At 45.2% G+C, this 19,688-nt stretch overlaps 1 protein-coding gene, 1 long non-coding RNA gene and 1 other non-coding gene across 6 annotated transcripts in view; 1 reads left to right on the top strand and 2 right to left on the bottom strand.

Moving 5' to 3' along the window:
• Positions 1–470: 470 nt before the first annotated feature.
• On the bottom strand, positions 471–578 carry LOC138838468 (U6 spliceosomal RNA). The gene has a single exon (XR_011375607.1). It is a non-coding gene; the product is annotated as a U6 spliceosomal RNA (small nuclear RNA).
• Positions 579–7,256: 6,678 nt separating this feature from the next.
• Positions 7,257–8,551, bottom strand: LOC138838347 (uncharacterized). Its single transcript, XR_011375589.1, has 2 exons — positions 7,987–8,551; positions 7,257–7,799 (listed from the first exon to the last, which is right to left on the bottom strand). It is a non-coding gene; the product is annotated as an uncharacterized lncRNA (long non-coding RNA).
• A 101-nt stretch (positions 8,552–8,652) lies between these two features.
• The window catches only part of Eif4g3 (eukaryotic translation initiation factor 4 gamma 3), a 234,209-nt gene continuing 223,173 nt past the window's right edge, over positions 8,653–19,688 (top strand). The window contains exons 1-2 of one of the 4 annotated variants that reach the window (XM_070037719.1): positions 8,653–8,763; positions 9,133–9,337. The gene's annotated coding sequence lies outside the window, so the exon portion shown is untranslated. Of the gene's footprint in view, positions 8,764–9,132; positions 9,338–9,829; positions 9,841–19,688 lie in introns of those variants that run through there. The other 3 variants (XM_070037734.1, XM_070037733.1, XM_070037735.1) reach the window with 3 other exon arrangements.

Consider the following 19,688-nt stretch of genomic DNA (forward strand, 5'->3'; position numbering starts at 1 on the left):
TTGAATTCAGGGCTTGGGCACTGTCCCTGAGCCTCTTTGTGCTTGAGCTAAAACTCTACCACTTGAGCCATAGCACCACTTCTGGTTTTTGAGTGATTAATTGGAGATAAGAGTCTCATGGATTTTTTTTGCCTGGGTTGGCTTTGAACCACGATCCTCAGATCTCAGCTCCTGAATAGCTAGGATTACAGGGGTGAACCGCCAGTGTCTGCCCAAGCCCACTTTTTTTTTTGTTTTTAGATTTTGTTTTATTGTAAAGATGCTGGACAGAGTAAGGCTATGAGTACATTTCTTGTCTGGCATTATTACCCCTTCCCTTGTTGTTTTCCCACTATCCCTTCCCTCCACCATCTCCCTTACTCCTCCTCCCACCCCCCACCCCACCCGAAGTTATAAAGTTAATTTCCAATATACTGTCTTGTGGGTATCATTGTTGCAATGGGTCACCCTGTGTCCTGGTTTCAGCATTTGAAAATGTGGAACACTTCACAAATTTACCTGTCATCCTTGCCCAGGGGCCATGCTAATCTCCATGCTAATTGTTCCAATTTTAGTATTTGTGCTGCTGAAGTGAGGACTAAGCCCACCTTTTTAAACAATTGTTATTATAAAGGTGACATACGGAAGGGTTACAGTTACATAAATCAGGTAGTGAGTACATTTCTTTTTGGACAATGTCACCCAGCCCAGATTTTTGACAGTTATTTTGGACATGGAATCTTGAGAACTTTCCTGCCCAGGTTGGCTCTGAACCTTAATCCCTGGGATCTCAACCTTCTTAGTAGCTACTGGCACTCAGCCAGCAATTCCACTTGTAGGTACATGCCCCGAAGAACTGAAAGCAAGAACAAACAGAACCCGGTGCCAGCCCAGACTGGCTTTGAACCATGATTCTCAGATCTCAGACTCCTGAGTAGTTAGGATCACAGGCGTGAGCTACCAGTGCCAAAACTTTTGGCCTCCCATCTTAATTACCAGGGGCCACATAATGTACAAACCTCTCTGAGCCACATGGCTGCCTTTTATGCTATAAGGCCAGTTGCTCCAGGAGGAAAATGAAGGGGCAAAGGTAATTTATTATATGTAATATTTAGTTATTAAATAGTTTACAAAAGGGTTTTAATTCCAGAAGTCAGGTTATAAGTATAATGCATCTTCTGCATCTTTCCCTCTCCCATCCCTGCCCTCAGATTACAAAGTTCAATATTTACATAATGTGCATTGATATAATGACTGCATTTGCTCGCTCTTCCTCCCTCCAGTCTGTGTGCCCCTTTCTTTTGCCTCCCCATCCCCCAACTTGGAGAACATGTTTCAACTTCCTGCTATTCATTTTGTTAAATGTTTGTTAGTTGTTCAGAGGAGTTACACACACCACTGGATTCCTCCCTTTTAGTCAACTTGTGTTTATATGCCTATAACCTGACCTGTATATGTTATTAAGATATGACATGATATATCATGATTTTTTTGGGGGGGGGTGTCTGGTCATAGGGCCTGAACTCTGGGCCTGGGTGCTATCCCTCAGCTCTTCATCTGAAGGCTAGCGTTCTATCACTTGAGCCACAACACCACGTCTGGCTTTTTTCTTTTTGCTTATGTGGTGCTGAGGAATCGAACCCAGGGCCTCATGCATGCAAGGCAAGCACTCTACCACTGAGCCACCTTCCCAGCCCTGTAGTCTGCCTTTTTAACTTAGGAACTATGTCTTTTTATTTTTGTCAGTTGTGGGCTTAAACTCAGAGCCTAGGTGCTGTCCCTGAATCTCTGTGCTCAAGGCTAGTGCTCTACCACTTGAGCTACAGTGAGTGTCACGGCTTTTTCTGAGTAGTTTATTGGAAATAAAAGTCTCATGGACTTTTCTGCCCAGGCTGAATTTGAACCATGATCCTCAAATCTCAGCTTCCTGAGTAGCTAAGATTACAACGTGAGCTACTGGTACCCAGCTAGGAACTGATATCCTTAGTTATGTGGAACTTTTTAGTTGGATGAAATCCCATTTGTTGATTCTCCAATTTGCTGTGCTCCTGGAATGCTATGCAGAAACTTCCTGTGTAAGCCAGTATGTTCTAATGTTTCTCCTACTCCTGCCTGTAGTAGTTTCAACATTTCTGGCTTCATGTTGTGGTCTTTGATCCATTTTGAATTGATGTTAGTGCAAGGTGACAGTTAAGGATCCAATTTCACTCTTCTATTTATGGATGTCCAGTTTTCCCAACACCATTTTGTTGAATGGGCTTTTTTTAAAAATAAGTTTTTTATTGTGATAATACTGTACAGAGGGGTTACAGTTACATGAGCAAGGTAATGAGCATTTCTTATCAAGCATTGTTGCCTCCTCCTTTGTTTTTACCTCTACCATCCCTTTCCTCCTACCTCCTCAACTATACTCCCCCCGCCCCAATCCCAGCCTAAATTGTAAAGTTCATTTTTCGACATAGTGTCTTGTACATCTCATTGTTGCAATGGGTCCACCTATATCCCTATTTAAACAATTTGTTTTTTCCCTTCCCCTCCCCAAATTATACCAACATCAAATACAGTGAAAACAGGGGTTATACTGTGGGGGAGGGACATACAAAGCAACAAAAAAATCACATGGTACCTTATAAATACGTTAGAAACAATAGCAAGAAATAAAAAAGCCACTTGTGTCCCTGTCTTGGGGTTCATTTCACTTAACGTCATCTTATCTGACCTTTTCTGCTTGTCCCAGACATATACTAGTTTCTGCAAATAAGGGAAACCATAGGACCTATGTTTCTTTGGCCTGGCTTACTTCACTTAATATAATTTTTCCAAGTCTTTCCATTTCCTAACAAATGAGGTGATGTCATTTTTTCTGATGGAGGCTTAGAATTCCAGCATATGTGTGTGTGTGTGTGTGCATGTGTGTATATATATATATATATATATATATATACATATACATATACATACATATATATCTCACATTTTCTTGATTCATTCATCTACTGAGGGGCATCTGGGTTGGTTCCATATCTTAGCTATGGTAAATAATGCTGCAATAAACATAGTTGTGCTGGTAGCTTTAGTATGCTCTCTTGTTTGTCTTGTGATCATTAGGGTGAATGCCCAAAAGTGGGATTGCTGGGTCATAGGGGAGCTCTATGTGGAGTCTTTTGAGGAACCTCCATACTACTTTCCAAAGTGGTTGAACAAGTTTACACTCCCACCAACGATGCAGTAGGGTTCCCTTCTGTCCACATCCTCTCCAGTATCAGTTGTTATTGAGTTCTTGATTATAGCCATTCTAACTGGGGTGAGGTGGAATCTCAATTTTTTTTTTTTTTGTTTGGTGGTGGGGCTTGAACTCTGGGCTTGGGTACTATCCCTCAGCTCTTCAGCTCAAGGCTAGTGCTCTACCACTTGAGCCACAGCACCATTTCCAGTTTTCTTGTGGTTTATTGGAGATAAGAGTCTCATGCCCGGGCTGGCTTTGAACTGCAATCCTCATATCTCAGCCTCCTGAGTAGTTAGGATTACAGGTGTGAGCCACCGGCACCTGGCTCTCAATGTTGTTTTGATTTGCATTTCTTTTATGGCTAGAGATGTTGAGCATTTCTTCATGTGTCTATTGGCCATTCTTATTTCCTCTTCAAAGAAGTTTTTAAGTCTTTAATCGACTTATTTATGGGGGCAGTTGTTTCTTTGAGGACTTGTTGTTGGGGGATTTAATTTTTTTTTTTTTGTCTTTTCTTTTTTGGTACTGGGGATCGAACCCAGGACGTTGCACTTGCTAGGCAAGCGCTTTGCCACTGAGCTACATCCCAGCCCGGGATTTAATTTTTTGAGTTCTAAAGTATATTTTAGATATGAGACCCTTACCCATTGTATGGCTAGTAAGGATCTTCTCCCTATCTGTGGGCTTTTTATTGATCTTGCTAGCATGTCCTTTGCCATGCAGAAGCTCTGCAGCTTCATGCAATCCCATTTGTCCAACCTTTCTTTGATTTGTCTTGTTTCTGGGTATCTATTAAGAAAATTTTGGCCTGTGCCAAGGAGACCTAGGGTTTCTCCTATTCTGTCCTGTAATGTTTTCAGGGTGTCTGCTTTGGCTCCAAGGTCTTTGATCCATTTGGAGTTGATTCTGATGCAGGATGATAGAGGCTGCAGTGGGCTTGGCAAGAGCCGATGGCAGCTCAAAGACCCACATTCCTCGTGGGTGCGGGCACGGCCTACTCTATGGCAGCCCAGTCCTTCTCTAGCTCTGTGAGCTGAGGCCCAGCCTGGGCTCTACATTGCCCGAGAGACTTCTCCAGAGTAACACTAAGTCTGGCAATTCATAATTATTAAGCCATTCAGAAAATCTCACTTTCCCATTTATAGAGTGTAAGATATGAGAGGTATTTTAAATGACTAAGAAATGTCCCTGCATAAATGAATACTAATAGCTACAATGTATCAAAAATTACTATGAACCAGAGAGTGAGCTAAATGCTTATATTTGTGATTTTGTCACTGTAAATGATAAGAGGTAGAGTCCATTTTTTTCAGATCAGAAAACTTGGTGTGGTTAAGAACTTTCTTTAAAGCTGGATGCCGGTGGCTCACGCCTATAATCCTAGCTACTCAGGAGGCTGAGATCTGAGGACTGTGGTTCAAAGCCAGCCTGGGCAAGAAAGTCCCTGAGACCTTTTTTTTTTTTTGTTGGTCGTGGGGCTTGAACTCGGCTTGGGCACTATCCCTGAACTTTTCAGCCCAAGGCGAGCGTTCTACCACTTGAGCCACAGCACCACTTCTGGTTTTCTAGTGGTTAATTGGAGATGAGTCTTCTGCCTGGGCTAGCTTTGAATCATCCTAAGATCTCAGCCTCCAGAGTAGCTAGGATTATAGGTGTGAGCCACCAGCACCTGTCCCTGAGACTCTTATCTCCAAGTAACCACCAGAAAACCAGAAGTGGCACTGTGGCTCAGGTGGCAAGAGCACTGGCCTTGAGCTGACAGCACCCAGTCCCAGAATTCAAGTCCCACAACAGGTAAAAAACAAACCCAAAAACAAACAAACAAAAAACTTTAAGTTATAGCCGGGCGCTGGTGGCTTACGCCTGTAATCCTAGCTACTCAGGAGGATGAGATCTGAGGATCGCGGTTCAAAGCCAGCCCGGGCAGGAGAGACCCTGAGACTCCTATCTCAAATAAACCACCAGAAAACCGGAAGTGGTGCTGTAGCTCAAGTGGTAGAGCGCTCGCCTTGAGCTGAAGAGCTGAGGGACAGCGCCCAGGCCCAGAGTTCAAGCCCCACGACCGACAAAAAAAAAACAAAAACAAAAACAAAACAACACAACAAAAAAAAACTTTAAGTTATATAACTAGTACAGGGAAGGGCTGAGAATCAAACTCAGGTTCTAATTAATTCAAACTAGGCTGTGATTGCTTATAATTGCTGGACACTGAAAATACTGGTAGAATTCAGCTTCCATGGCTAGGTGGGCCTAGAGAGGGTAGCTAGCTCAGCCCTGGGAAAAAGCTGCTGTGAGGAGGTGATGCTTGAGCCAAGCATTGGGCAAGGCTGTCTAAAAGAATAGAGGGGGGATAGTTTTAGTGACAGGAGCAGCCAACCTTCAGGTCTAGGTTAAGGATGAAGACTTACCGGAATACTGTAGATTCCAAGCAGATCCTGAAGGTAACTGGGTAGAGGGAGCATAGAGGACTCTTAATGGGCAAATTAACAAAATCAACTCTCCTTGTTGCCAAGGCTGCAACGAGGAGTTTGCTATGTTGAAGGCAATGTGGCAGATCTGGAGTGGGGTGTCTTGGGTTTGAATCCCAGGACTTTGACTTTATACAAATTATCTTTTCATACCTTAGAATTGTAGCCTTTTTGTTTTTTATTTGTTGTGGTGCTGGGAAATAGAATCTAGGGCTTTCTGCATCTGAGGCAAGGCAAGCATTCTTCCCTGAGATACATCCCCAAGCCTTGATTCTTCGAGGCAGGAGGGTCTGTCTGGCCTTCAATATGTGATTTCCTGTTCAACTACCCAGAAGCACCATTACAAGAGGCTGAAGACATTTGTATATGTGCCAGTATGAGGGCTTGACCTCAGGGCTTTAATGCTCTCTTGGCTTTTTCACTCAAGGTGCCCTCCCACTTGAGCCATACCTCCACTTCCAGGTTTTTGCTGGTTAATTCGAGATGAGTCTCATAGACTTTTTTTTTTTTTTTTTTTTGGTCTGGTCATGGGGCCTGAACTCTGGGCCTGGGCGCTGTCCCTCAGCTCTTCAGCTCAAGGCTAGCGCTCTACCACTTGAGCCACAGTGCCACTTCCGGCTTTTTTTTCCCTGCTTTATGTGGTGCTGAGGAATTGAACCCAGGGCCTCATGCATGCAAGGCAAGTGCTCTACCACTGAGCCACCTTCCCAGCCCTCTCATAGGTTTTTCTGTCCTGGGCATCTTTGAGATCCTTAGATCTCAGGCTCTTGAGTAGTTAGGATTACACATGTGAGCCACCAGTGTCTGGCTTTTTTTTTAACTGACAAGATACATTAAGATGCATTTTTTTTTCTGAATGGTTAGGGAAGTTTATTCAAGGAAAATGTCTAGCAGTGTTCAATGGCACACAGTAGGTGTTTAGTATTATTTGCTTTGTGGGCATGGTGAGTAAGTCATTGCTTTGAAGGAAAGGAGTCTTTAGTCTTTTCACTTAGCTCCCTAGAATCATTTCCCCTTTTGATTGCCTGAGGCCAGAATTTTATCAGGGACTTTTACATTATTTTGCCTAAGATCTATCTATTTAAAAAGAGATAATGTTCACAAAGTGCTTAGTAAAGACCAGACACTAATTGCCCTATGCTTGTAGCTATTATGAAGTTAGAAAATGAAACTAGCTCAGAAAAGAATAACAATTAAGCAATTATCAGTCTGTTATCACCCTAGTGTAAATGAGAAGTCAAATCTGCTGGGAACAGATTTTGCTTGTGATAAAGAAGAGACCATGAAGTGAGAATCTGAGAGACCCAAGGACCACTAGAGAATTTTTCCTGGGGCAAGTCAAGGGTGGAGAATAGGAAATCCAAATTAAATAACCAAGTGTTACGCATTCAATCACTTTTGGATTCCAAAGTGGGAAGCAGCTCCAGTCTTCCAGGCTGGGGAAAGGATGAGGATTTCTTTTTTTAAAGCCAGGAACTGTGGAGAGCCCAGTGGGGGGCTGTGATATCAGCCTCTTCCAGATGCTCTTATCCTAGGAGGGAGCAGGGGGGGCACCCAAGAGCTGTCAGGAATTAAGCAACCACTGCATGTAAGCTTTTAATTAAAAAAAGAAAGAAAGAAAAAAAAAGCTGGGAGTGTGAGGCAGCAAAGCAGTAGCCAGAAGGATGGCTGCGGATCTTGCCTTTGCCAACCTTGGCAATTAATCGTTTGTGTGTGTGTTGGTACTGGGGCTTCAAGTCAGGGCCTGGGCGCTGTCCCTTAGCTCTTTTGCTGAAGGCTACCACTCTACCACCTTTAACCACAGTGGTAAACTGGAGATGTTTCCCATTTTCCCATCTAGAGTGGCTTTGAACTGTGATCCTGGGATCTCAGCCTCCGGAGTAGCCGTCAGTTTCTAGCCTCATTTTTCTCACTCCTCTGCTGTGTGATGGCGTGGTGCCTCTGTCGGCCTCTGCGTGTTCACCTGTGAAACCGGTACTATGTCTCCCCGGACTGCACGAGCCACTGAAGGTGGACCTGTCTGGGATGCCAGCGACCGCTTCTCATCAGTGCGCTACCTGGTGTTCGGGACACTGCTCGGGCTGGAGAGCAGGGTGTGCTTGCGGGTTGGGGTGGCAGGAGTGATCCTGGTAGGGAGGAAGTGTTACCCCAGTACAGGCCCGCCCGGTGGCAAGCTGACCACAGGGAGTAGTGGCCCTGTGGTAAGGCCTTGGGGGAGGGAAACCCCCCAAAACACAATACGTAAAACCCCAACCCGCCCACAGCCCACTTGGGAGGCCGCAAGGTTCAACCCAGGGAAGGTGGACTCCGCACCCAGGGTCGGCTCCGTCCCTTCCCGGCCCGGGTGACCTTGGACCAGTCCCTCTTCCTCTGGGAATGGGGCTCCTCGTTCCATTGATCACTCAGAGCGCTGTCGACATAATGCGGGTGACACGCGTCGTCGTCGGGAGACGCGGAGTGACAGCTGTTGTGCGAAGCTCCCGCGGCGGGCGGCCTCCTCCCCGCCGGCTCTCACTCGGCTCCAGCGACTCCTTCCGCAGGGATCCGGGTTCCTCGCCCGGCCGCTCGCCCGCCTTCCCCCGCCGGCCGGCCCGCAGGCTGCCCGCCAAGCGCACCATTGTTCTCCGCGACCGCGACGCCAGGCCAGACTCGCGCAGGCCGGACCTCGGCTTTGGGCTCAACCCGGGCCTGGCACGGCCGCCGCGGCGAGCCTGAGAAGCCCGGGTCGGCGTCCTCCCCGGAGGAAGCGAGTCGGGCCCCGAGCGCGTCCCCGAAGCGCGTCCCCGAAGCGGCGCCCGAGCGCCCCCGACGGGGCCCGAGCGCTCTCCGCCCGCGGAAACAGCCGAAGGAGCCGCCTCCCCCCGCCAACCCCGGCCCGCCGAGCCGTTCCGGAAACTTCCGGAACTTGCCGAGCGGCCGTCCTGCCGGACTGCTGGAGGCGGCCGCAGCGCCATGTTGGATGCTCTGCTCGTTGAGTGAAGAAAATCCGCCGGCATCGCCTGAGCCCCGCTACCGAGAAGGGCGCCGCTTCCCCCGGGGAGGGGGACAGAGACCCCCCGCCGCCGGCCCATGAGGATATTGCCGTGAAAGGTCCGGTCTCTCCGCCTCCCGCCCCCGCCGGGCCCGGCCCCCCCCCTGGGGTCGCGTTGTCACGGAGACCGGCAGCCGGTGGTGCCGGCCCGCGGGGCGGCTGCTGCTGCCGAAGGCGGCGCCGGCGGCGGCGGCGGCGGCGGCGGCGGCGGCGGCGGAGGGCGTGTGTGACCGGCCCCGGCCCCCTCCTCCTCCTCCTCCTCCCGGCCTCCCCCCGGCCCCCCGCTCCCGCCGCCCCCCCGGGTCCGCCCCCCTCCCGTCCCCCCGCCGCCCCCGGCCCCTGCACCCCGGCGCGCCCGGTCCCGCTCTGGGGGGGTTGGTGGCTTCGCTTTGCCATGAGTTTACCGCAGAAACCGGCTCTGAAATCAGGCTCAGCGGCTGCAGCAGGAACCGGACCCGGCACCGGAGCGGCGGCGGCGGCGGCGGCGGCGGCGGCACCGCCTCCTCACCCGGCGGCGGCGGCGGCGGCGGCGGCGGCGGCAGCGGCGGCGGCGGCGGCGGCGGCGGCGGCGGCGGCAGCGGCGGCCCCTCCTCACCCGAACATCAGGGCCCTCCAGACCCAGGCGCCCCAACAGTATCCTTTCCGCCTCCCCGGCAGCCTCCGGAGGAACCCCGCCGTCCGCGGGGACCCCGCCGGGGAAGCAAGCGGCCGCTGCTCCAGCCTCCTCGCCGCCGCATCGGGCTTGGCCCGAGCTTCTTGGGGGGTGGGGTGGGGTGGGGTGCCCCGGCGGCAGCATCGTGGGGACCCCGGGACCCTCGTGCGGTGCGACGGGGGGGGACACCAGCTGCACCGAGGCGTGCCTCTGCGGCCCTTCCCTTTTCGATCGGGGGACCCTCCCCTCTCCGCCGCCTCCTCGTCCCCTCCCCGCCCCCTCCCCTCCGTCGGGCCGAATTGGCCGGTGCCCCGGACCGGCCCCTGCGGGCGAGGCTGGTGTGGGTTGTGGGGGGGATCACGGCCTCCTCCCTTCAGCTCCGGGCCGCCAGCGGGGCTTGCTGGATCCCCGGATCGTCATTATTCGTACATAGTAAACTTTATTGGTAAATTTCCTGGTTGAAACGAACCAGCTGGATCCCGAGGTAAGTTGGATTTTTTTTTTTTTTGGAAATGTACAGAAAGCATTCCCTCTGGCTATTTTTTTTTTAAATTTTTAATTAAGTGATTGGAGTTGTGATGTGGTTTGTGGTGGAACGCGTCCCAAGGAGGAAATGTTATACCGGACAGACACTTCCCTGTGTTTGACCTTTGTAGAGGAAGAGGAAGTTAACTGACATTACTCCGCACCCCTTCCACTCCCCCCACCCCTCAAAAAAAGTGTCACTTCTTGGAAAGCCTTTTAACAGGCTTCGCTTAGCCCTGCCTAGGCCTGATGCCCGGAGGGTACGTACCAGGGCTTCTGGTGGAAAGTCTAGTTTTGAACGTACTTTAATGTCGTGTTCCTTGCTCCGTCATAGAATTTTCAACAAGATTTCGATTGAAATCTTGGTGACCAAGTGTTTGTCACATACACACACAAAAGCCAGGGAGGATAAAACGTGGAATTGAGAAATCCCATGGAGATTTGGAACAGTATTGCCTACCTGAGCATAGCATTTCATCATGCATCGCTCCACCCTACATCCCATGTATTTGTATAAATTGTCATTGGATGTTGGTTGTGTTGTGTTTTTGCCTTTCTACCATCGGGTATTTGACTTGTAGTGATAGCAAATTAGTCATGGCACTGAGAGCCCCAGATTATTATTCTTGTCTGTATCGATTGCTTTGAGAAGGGAAAGGCATCTCCTCCCTTCTAGAGTCATTTCAGGTCATTGTTTTGTTTCTGTCAAGTGTCATTTTCTCTGTTCTTTAAATATTGTTAGTCCACATTTTTAAGTCCAGTGTGGTGCAGAGAAAAGATAAATTCCATTCCAGTGTGATGTGTGTACTGATTTCATAATGTTTTTATCCTGCATGATTCTGTTAAGAATAGTTCACTGATAATGTTCTTAGAAAATCTGGTTGGTTCTGGTCAACATCTTTAGTTTCTTTACCCATGAAGTTTAAGGTTGACTTCTTTTTCCTACTTCAGGGATTTCTTATGCGTGTCTTTACTTAGTACTTTGTGAGTTTAAAATATCTAATTTTTTTCTTGATTGTTTTATACTTACTAAATTTTTCATTCCTTGCGTCTTTAGATGTTTTGTCAGAAGCCCATATTTTGTGTTATCGATGTACAAAGTATTAAGTAGGAACTGCAATACTGTATACAGTATGACATTATTTGGTGAATTTGGTGGTTTTTTGGACACAGATCTGTAACTTGATTACTGTGAACAGTAACTTCAAGTGCTTCACAAAGGAAGTACTTCTAAAAGCTGTGAGTTGGTTGCATCTTAAAAGTATTAGTGCTGTAACAGTTTTCTTTTTTTAATAAAAGGAGCAATTATTAAACATGAATGAATTTATTTCTATTGGAAATCACTTTGAAATCCATTTGTGGTAATGTTGGATACTTAGTTTTATGTGGCTTTATTTTGCCTCATGTCATTGAAGGTAAAATCTTCCTCTATATCAATTCTTGTTACCTTTGCTTTACCCACAAAGTTTACAATTGTTAAAATCCACTTACATAAATGGAAAATGAAGTATAGGTTACAGATTCCATCAGAGTGCATCAGTGGTAACTGGTAATGTGGAATTGATTAGCAATGTATTTAAGTAGAGCAATTCTGCTTTTCTAACGAGAGAATGAGGATTTGTGTTTGCAAGTGCTCATCATGCAATAAATTGATAACAACCCAAGCAGTGTGTCTGGAGTGCAGTGCTAGAGTCCCTTGTTCCACGACTTGACTAGATTCCTTGTTCCTCAAAATATGTGGATACAGTTATTGCATCAGATTCAATGTTGCATGTGTGTAAATGTCATAGTGAAACCCCTTTGTAAGTCAACATAGGTTAGCAAAAGAATAAGTTCAGATGATATTTTAAATTTGTAAAAATACTCAAAGGAGATTTGCATAGTAAAGTGCCTTTGATTTGTACTTAGTGTTCAAGTGACAAATTAGGAATGAAGTGTTGGATTTAAGTATGAACTGAAATCAGCTTAAATTGACATCAGTTTTGCATGGCAAGGCCTGTGAGACCCTTTCAAAGAGAAAGAGTTTCTTGATTTCAGAGTCAAAAGGATGAGGCCTGCAAGAGGGTGGGCTGAGATGAGGGCTTGAAGTAAACTGATATGAAAAGCTAATATAAGGGAGAACGTTGTGAAACTTATAGCTGATGAAAATGGCACTTCCAAATACTTGTTTTGACTCAAATGGTAGAACACTTTCTTAACAAGCTTATGGCCCTGAGGTCAGTTCCCAGTGCTGTAGAAAATAAAACCAAAAAATGCCTTGAAATCTCACTGCAGTTTTCCAGTATGAGATTGAGAAAAGCTCTGTTGAGAATCTTAATTAACTTTTTTTCTAGTTGATAGAAAGTCTTGCTTACATTTTTTAGGGTGCTTCTGGGTCTGCATTAAAAGCCTAGTTATTCAGATTGAAGTTGTTCACTTTTTTGATAATTCAAGAGAAATGGGTTTGAATCCAGGTGTCCGAGTAGTTATGACTTAATTTTGCAGTGTATTATAAACACACAGTGTTCTCTCTATTTATACAGAAAGACTTCAGGGTATAATTTCTCTCAAGGCTGCTGACACTTCTGGGGAGTCTAGTTACTGTTTTGGGGCAGCCAGTTTAGATAAGCAAATCAGACAGTGGGTTCTTTCCAAGAACTAAATTAGGTAAAGGTCTGTGCTAGTCCAAAAATGACCCATGTGTCCTTAACTATTTTTCATAGGTTTTAAGACAAGAAAAAGTTAAAAAGTTTTAAAGTTTTGCTTGAGGTGCAATTTTCCTTTTTTTTTTTTTTTAATCCCACTATTGACTTTCAGTTTTGTCTTACAGTCCAAAGTCAGTAACATTGCTGTTTTTTAGTCTCTTTGCTAAAGCTAGATCTGAATAGTAGTACCAGTGGCATCCATTTTTGAGGGCCTAGTGTTTTGGGAGTAGTGCATGGTTTTCATTGATTTCCCCAAGTATTCTAATAAAATAGGTAAGGTCACCATTTTACAGATGAGGGTACTGAAGTGAAGTTAGCTGTTTCTACAGTTTACCTGCCTTAATAAAAAGGTGGTCTATGAGCCTCAGACTGTTGTGACTGACTCCAAGCCCAAGGGGCCCTCTTTTTATTAGATTGCTTCTCACCCAGCCTGCATGTGGGGCTGGAAGGAAACTCTCCTATCTTGAGAGCCAGGGGAAAGTATACAGAAAAGAAGCTCTGTGGAGTAATTTAAAACACAGTGGTACTGTACCTTGTTTTCTTTCTTTTTTTTTTTTTGTTGGTCATGGGGCCTGAACTCTGGGCTTGGGCTCTGTCCCTCACTCAGATCTTCAACTCAAGGCTAGCGCTCTACCACTTGAGCCACAGCACCACTTCCAGCTTTTTCTGCTTTTGTGGTGCTGAGGAATTGAACCCAGGGCCTCATGCATGCAAGGCAAGCACTCTACTACTGAGCTACCTTCCCAGACCCTGGACCTTGTTTTAATTAGTTTATAACCACATATTTCTGGACAAGTAGGTTATCTTCACTTTACTGAGCCTTAAGGTGTAGGCTCTCCACAGTTGATTCAGCTCATTTTTCCTTGTTCAGTAGTCAACTTGACCTCCAAGAAAAATACTATTCCAATTAGCACCCAGAATCTGTAGCTCCTACGGTAGTCAGCAGTTTCTCTAAGCCCCACCATCAGGAAAGTGTCAAATATATGTGTGTGTGCGTGTGTGTGTATATATATATATATATATATATATATATATATACACACACACACACGCACACACACATATATATATATATATATATATGTTTTTTTTTTTTTTTGATTCTGTTTTGTTTTTTGTCGGCCATGGCCTGAAGTCAGGACCTGGGTGCTATCTCTCAGCCTTTCAGCCAAAACTAACCCTCTACCACTTCAGCCACAGCACTACTTCTGGCCTTTTCTGCTTATGTGGTGCTGAGAAATCAAACCCAGGGCCTCATGCATGCAAGGCAAACACTCTACCACTGAGCCACCTTCCCAGCCCCAGAGTGTAAAATATTGAGTGTAGATCCTCATGTAGGAGAGAGGGAGCCAGTATAAGATGGAGATAGAAGTTGGGCACCGGTGGCTCACACCTGTAATCCTAGCTACTCAAGAGGCTGAGATCTGAGGATCTGGGATCAAAGCCAAGTTCAAAGCCAGCCCGGGCAGTTCCATGAGAGTCTTATCTCCAATAAACCTCTAGAAAATCGGAAGTGTCGCTGTGGCTCAAGTGATAGAGTACTCACCTTGAGCTAAAGAGTGCAGGGACAGCACCCAAGCCCAGAGTTCAAGCCCCACGAGTGAGACACACACACACACACACACACACACACACACACACACACGCACGCACACACACACACACACACACACACACACACACACACACACACACACGATGGAGATAGAGAAGGGAGAAAAGTTACTCAGATGCAGTTCATATGTAGCTATTCCCTGCCCTTGATTTTTTTTTCTTTCTTTTTGTCAGTTGTGGGGGCTGAACTCTGGGTCTGGGCGCTGTCCCTCAGCTCTTAAGCTTAAGGCTAGCACCCTACCACTTGAGCCATAGTGCCACTTCTGGTTTGTTTCTGCTTATGTGGTGCTGAGGAGTGAAACCCAGGGCCTCATGCATGCAAGTCAAGCACTCTACCACTGAGCCAACTTCCCAGCCCCCATAGATTGACAGGTTTTGAAGGGAGTTTTTTTTTTAAACCAAACTGTGACTTTAAAAATTTATTTATTTATTTATTTTTGCAAGTCCTGGGGCTGGAACTTGGGGCCTATGCACTGGCTCTGAGCTTCTTTTGCTCAAGGCCAGCACTCTACCACTTGAGCCACAGCGCCACTTCTGACTTTTTCTGTGTATATCGTACTGAGGAATTGAACCTAGGGCTTCCTGCATGCAAGGCAAGCACTCTACCACTAAGCCACATTCCCAGCCCCAAACTATGACCATTTAAACCCTAAGTGCCACTGTTTTCTTTTCCTCATTGGAGTCTCTGATAAGATTTTTTTTTAAAAAGGTCCATCTTGTAAGAAATGTTTCAAAAACCATGTTTTATATCATAATGGAGAGGGTTACCACCTTCTTAGTCATTTATGTTGGGACTTCAGTATGTGGTAAGTTTATAAATTCATTTGTTCATTTATTTAGCAACTACTGTATATTAGACTGATAATAGCTTTAGGCCTGAGAACTGAGACTGGGGGTATGGTTCGAGTAGTTGAGCGCCTTTCTAGCAGATTCAAGGACTTCTAAAACAACAAAACAAAAACACAAAAACAAAAGCTCAGATGAGATCTTGACACTCATAGGACTTAGTTTAGACAACACTATGAAGTGAGCTACAGTGATAAGTCCGCTATGAATCTTGTTTGGGTAAGAAAGAGTTAGGGCTTTATAGACATTGACATCTGAGTAAAGTTAGAAAGATGAGTAAGAATTAACCCAGGTCTACTTAGCTTTTCCTCTCCAGCTGACTTTTCCTAATTCCATTGGTGATATTGATGCACAGAAATTTTAATAAATGGATTTGTCATGTTTCAAGTTTCTTTTTGCAGGAGCAGGAAAACTAGAGGAACAATCTATAATTGCTATAGATTGATGATAATCGGAGGAGTTAAGTGTATTAGGAGGAGATAGATAATGAATCCTGGTAGTCTTCCCACTTTATCCCATAAAACCCCTGCCCTTTTGATGTTAGACTTTGGCCTGGAGAAACAGAACCCATTAGCCTTAAAATAAAAGATTTCTCTTGGAATATTGAGAAATTCTGGATTTGAGTTTGGGCTTTAGTTTTTTTCTTCCATTTTAATAGGGGTGTTAAATTGGTCTGGTCTCATTAATTACTTGAGGCGTCAGTTTTCCTTTAAAACATTTATTTAGTGACTTTATGAATTACAGTGGCTTATGATTCCGGTCATTATGCTTTGAGGTTTTTTGTTTGTTTTGTTTTTAGTTGTACTGGATTTTGAACTCAGGGCCTTGTGCTTGCTCAGCTTTCTTGATTGTCTGGCATTCTTATCATTTGGGCTATGTCTCCAGCCCAGCTTTTTTTGCTGGTTAGTTGTCTTCTCTTTTTTGATACTAGGGATCAAACCTAGGACGTTGCACTTGCTAGGCTAAGTGCTTTATCACTGAGCTATATCTCAGCCCTAGCTGGTTATTTTGTAGGTGGAGTCTCATGGATGTTTCTGCCTAGGCTGGCCTCAAGCTGAGACCTTTTGAGATCTTAGTCTCCTATACGTAACAAAGATGATAGAGTGAGCCAGTGGCACCAGGCTCAAGTTTGTTTTCATCCTTCGGGTGTAGGGGAAATATTAGTAGTATTGTTGTCTGGTGGACAGTGGACATTTGTGTGGCAGCATATTGATGATGGACGTATGTAAACATTATTAGATGAAAGGCAAAATAGCCTTGCTCATATAAGAAAGCTTTACCTTTTGGTTATTATTATTGGGTTTGGTTATAGAGACTAAAATACTTTTAACCATTAAGATTATGGCGAGCCAGATTCTAGTGGCTCATGCCTGTAATCCTAGCTTCTGGGCTGATTTGAGGATGGTGGTTTGAAGCCAGCCCAGTCAGGAAAAGTCTGAGACTCCATTTAGCCACCAGAAAACCAGAAGTGGCGCTGTGGTTGAAAGTGGTAGAGTACTAGCCTTGAATGAAAAGGCTTAGTTAGGCACAGTGCCCAAGCCCTGAGTTCAAGCTCCAGGACTGACTCCTCAAAAAAGATTATGGTTAGGAGCGGGCCGCCGGTGGCTCACACTTGTAGTCCTAGCTACTCAGGAGGCTGAGAACTGAGAATCATGGTTCCTGAAACTTTTATCTTCCAGAAAACTGGACTCTCAACTTCCAGAAAACTGGAAGTGGCGCTTCCTAGTGGTTTATTGGAGATGAGTCTCACAGACTTTCTTGTCGGCTGGCTTTGAACCGTGATCCTCAGATCTCAGCCTCCTCAGTAGCTAGGATTACAGGCGTGAGCCACCAGGGTCCGGCAATTATGGTTAGTTTTGGTTTGAGGCTATAAAATTGCAGTGATCAATGGCTAGCTTACTCTGGTTGAGACAGTAGTTTATATGAAGGGAAGCTCAGGAAAAAACTGTGATGAGATACCATTTATTTTTACTCTAGGAATAATACCTTGAACTAATGTAATGGGAAACTATTTCCTGATTATTAGCCAGGCATGTGAATTGAAACAGTGAGTAAATGGCCTGAAATGTACAGGAATATTTCAGGATCCTAAGCTAGTTCTTTACTGGGGCTTTTGAACTTAAAGTGTGGGCACTGTCCCTTAGCTTTGTTGCACACTACCACTTGAGCTACAACTCCACTTTCTACTGTTGGTGCTTAATTGGAGATAATAGTCTCACAGACTTTTAAATGAGATCCTGAGATCTCAGACTCCTGAATAGCTAGAATAACAGGCATGAGCCACCGGTGCTTGACTTAGATTTCTTATAGTTCCTTGGCTTATTGCCACCCCGGAGTTTTAAACTCCTCAGCTGAAATTTAAAGTAGTTTAAATGTTTTAATTACATTTGAAAATTTTCATTAAAAAAATTGTAGCCCCTCTGTACGGTGTTTTCACAATAAAAAAAAATTAAACAGGGAGTAGTTTTGTACTTTTTTGAGTCCAGTATATGCTGCCTGACTCAAGAATTTGCATTTTTGTTCATAGAACATAAGATCCATGAAGGCAGAGATTTTTGTCTGTTTTGTTCACTGTAGACTTGCCAGTACTTAGAATAATGGCCAGCATATAGACAGTAGGCAGTCTGCAAATATTTTTTTAAAGGAAATGTTGATTAAATAAGTTGAAATTAAATAAATTGTTTTTTTTTTTGTTTGTTTGTTTTTTGGGTCCGGTTGTGGGGCCTGAACTCTGGGCCTGGGCGCTGTCCCTCAGCTCTTTAGTTCAAGGCTAGCGCTCTACCACTTGAGCCACAGCGCCACTTACGGCTTTTTTCTTTTTGCTTATGTGGTGCTGAAGAATCAAACCCAGGGCCTCAAGCATGCAAGGCAAGCGGTCTACCACTGAGCCACCTTCCCAGCCTGAAATTAAATAAATTGTATAAATTAAATTAGTGGTACTAATATGTAACAAATGAAAATAGTTAATTTCTTCTTTTATTTTTTGCATTACTAAGGATCAAACTCACGGCCTTGGGTAGCTAGGCAAGTTTTCTGTCATCCAGCTCTATCCTTGGCCCTTGTAATATCCTTTGAGATAGAATAGCATTTACCTAGTTTACTGAATTGACTGATTTGTGTATAGATACCGAGGATTAGGGTTAGTGTAAAGGCTAAAGAGGAACAACATCTAAATTTTATGATTATAAGAGTAAATAAAACAAAATTTTAAAGTAGGAAAGAAGGGAAGTAAAAATCATCTAGTTAAGCTCTGGGCATCAGTGGCTCATGCCTGTAATACTAGCTACTCAGGAGGCTGAGATCTGAGGATCACAGATCAAAGCCAGCCTAGGCAGGAAAGTCTTGGGACTCATCTCTAACTAACCACCAGAAAACCGGAAGTGGCACTGTGACTCAAGCGGTAGAGTGCTTGCCTTGAACTGAGGAGCTGAGGGACAGGCCCAGGCCCAGAGTTCAAGCCCCAAGACCAACCCTCCCTCCCCCCCAAAAAAAATAATCTTTGTCCTTTTATCTGTCTGAAGTACTAGCTAGGGCTTGAACATAGGCCTTGAGCTTTTTAGTAGGTAAGAGTTCTACCAGGGAGTTGGTACACCACCAGCTCTTTATTTTGTTACTTTGAACAGGAAGGGCTTTTGGGGAGGGGGTGGACACTATTGGATTTTTTTTTTTTGTTTGTGTTTGTTTGTTTTAAAATTGTTCTGTGTGTGGGGGGAGAGGGGCAGGGGTTGAACTGAGGGCCTGGACACTATCCCTAAGCTTTTTTGTGTAAGGCTAGCATTCTGTCACTTTGAGCCACAGTACCACTTCTGGTTTTCTGGTGATTAATTGGAGATAAAAGAGCCTTACTACCTTTCCTGCCCAGGCTGGCTTTGAACCACAGTCCTCAGATCTCAGCCTGCTGAGCCACCAGCACCTGGCTCTAGTATTAGGCTTTAACTCCTGTTCCAAGTTACTTATGTTTTGGTGCTGGTACTGGGGCTTGAACTCAGGGCCTGTGTGATGTCCCTTAGATTTTTTTGCTCAAGGCTGGCACTCCACCACTTGAACTACTCTTGAATTTCCATTTTCTTGCTGTTAATGAGAGATAAATCTTCAGATCTCAGCTTCCTAAGTAGGTATTACAGGCATGAGCCATTTGTGCTCTGCTGGTCCATTGGTTTGTTTATTAGCTCTGGTTATTTTTGAAATAGAGTTGCTTTTTGCTGAGGCCGCCCTGAACTATAATCCTTCTATTTATGCTTCCTAGTATACTAGGATAACAGGCATGCACCACCATGCTTAGCTTTTTTTGCTAAGCCTTGGGCTATACCAGAACTATGACTCCCTCTTTATTTCAGTTTCCAGCATAGCTGGATGACAGGTGCATACCACTATACCCAGCTTTTCATTTAGATGGGTTTGGTGACTTTTTGCGCAGGTTAGTCTCTTAACTGCTATCTGGCCAATCTTTGCCTCCTGAGTAGCTAGAGTTACACACATGAGCCACAAGTGCCTATCCAGAAAGTGCTTTTGAATGACCAATTTGGACTATAACTATGATTTCTTGGGGATATCATTTCAGCCTAGGTATATAGATCAGAAATTAATGTGGGGGCTGAGAATATGGCTTAGTGGTAGAATGCCTGCCTAGCATGCACAGAGCCCTGGGTTTGATTCCTCAGCA

This window comes from Dipodomys merriami, unplaced genomic scaffold (assembly GCF_024711535.1).
Source record: "Dipodomys merriami isolate MVZ:Mamm:240054 unplaced genomic scaffold, mDipMer1.0.p SCAF_28, whole genome shotgun sequence".
NCBI classification, from domain to species: Eukaryota; Metazoa; Chordata; class Mammalia; order Rodentia; family Heteromyidae; genus Dipodomys; species Dipodomys merriami.